This window comes from Nannospalax galili, unplaced genomic scaffold, assembly GCF_000622305.1.
Source record: "Nannospalax galili isolate Female #2095 unplaced genomic scaffold, S.galili_v1.0 scaffold660, whole genome shotgun sequence".
Lineage (NCBI taxonomy): Eukaryota > Metazoa > Chordata > Mammalia > Rodentia > Spalacidae > Nannospalax > Nannospalax galili.
This window is the reverse complement of record NW_008349073.1, coordinates 1,744,506-1,746,007: the sequence shown is the minus strand read 5'-3', so window position 1 is coordinate 1,746,007 and position 1,502 is coordinate 1,744,506. Positions and strand designations below refer to the sequence as shown.

Here is a 1,502-nt window from a genome sequence, read left to right as displayed (position 1 = left end):
CTTTCTTTGAGGAGAGAGCTGTTTTTGAGCTGACATTTGGCAGCTTCCCTGGGCAGGCTAAGCAGGGCTGTCTGGGGTTGGGGAGGCAGTGAGGGAATGTGCAGATGTATTCTTCTCTCCAGTTTTCTTGAAAGTCTGGGAAGCTGCGTGTCCTGCATTTAAAACAAGCTTCAGATGTAGATGAATGTGCAGAAGCTGAATCTAGGCAAGTTTAAGCATTTGGATAGCACTCAGCATATGCTGAATTTAGACAAGTGTCCTTATCTTACAGCAGGGCACAGGGATCTCAGCAGGTTCCCCGAAGGTTAAAAGATCCATAAACCACAAAACACAAGCCTGATCCCCAGAATGTATTAAATGTTGCTTTCCTCTCTGGTTCTTACCTATCTTCTATCACTGCAGCCCACTTCTGTTGTACAGCACTTCACAGTCTACAGAGCATTGTCACACACATCCTCTGCCCCCTCCTTACCATCACCCTGTAAGGTAGACAAGGCAGCTGTTGCCTTTCCCAGCTGACAAACAGGCAACAGTAGGTCAGCGAATGCTACCTAGTCAAGGATACGTTGGGTCAGTCTTCTGAATTCTCATCTAGAAGTTTACAGGTGTGGAAAAATCTTTCCCCAATAGTCTGACCAGGGGCTAAGAAAGAAGAGCCATTCTTAATTGGCTGCAAGGACTCCCAGACAGGCCCACTCAGCCCTGGGGCTACCCAGAAAGAGGTACTTGTTGGGACCTGGCCTTCTCTGCCCTTCTTCCACCAATGCACTTGGAAGAATGGGCCCTGTGTGAAGCTCCAGGCAGAGGAGTGACTGTGTGGCTGTGCTGCAGGCTGGGAAGGGCAGGAGAGAGTCCAGGGGAAAGGCCTGCTGGAGTGCCGCCGGCCTGGGCTGGGAGCCAGCCTGAGAGGAACAGCAGAGAAGCTGCTCCCAGGAACCACAAACTGCTGCTAATGATGATGATGTAGCAAGGAAAGCACATCTGGGCAGGGATAACTACTAGTGGCTCGTTGGTCTAGGGGTATGATTCTCGCTTAGGGTGCGAGAGGTCCCGGGTTCAAATCCCGGACGAGCCCTATTTATTCTTTTTCGTTTCCCTTTGGCCAGCTGCCACATATACTGTCTGCTCTTGCCAGTGATGTGTGGTTTAAAAGATCCTGAGGGCCAGCTGTCTGTCAGTCACAGCAGAGCCACAATCTATATATATCCCTGTTATTTCCACAGAGTCAAACTGGGCAAGCACGACTGTAGTTTCAGGCATCCACTGAGAGTCCAGGACGAGGGAAGGCTACTCTAAGTTATCTACCTGGTGCTGGAACCAAGTAGAGAAACAACATAAAAACCTCGTTTGTGAACCTTTACATTCCTAGACAAACCACACACAACCCAGAAGCAAGAAAGGTGCTAAAGGGGTGTTTTGATAAGCCAGGGAAGGTGGAAATCTCAAGAAATGAAAGAAAGAAGAAATAAAGAAAGAAAGAAAGAAAGAAAGAAAGAAAGAAA

At 48.5% G+C, this 1,502-nt stretch overlaps 1 non-coding gene across 1 annotated transcript; it reads left to right on the top strand.

Annotated features, from left to right (window-relative positions):
• Positions 1 to 1,003: 1,003 nt before the first annotated feature.
• Positions 1,004 to 1,075, top strand: Trnap-agg. Its single transcript has one exon. It is a non-coding gene; the product is annotated as a tRNA-Pro (tRNA).
• The last annotated feature ends 427 nt before the right edge of the window (positions 1,076 to 1,502 follow it).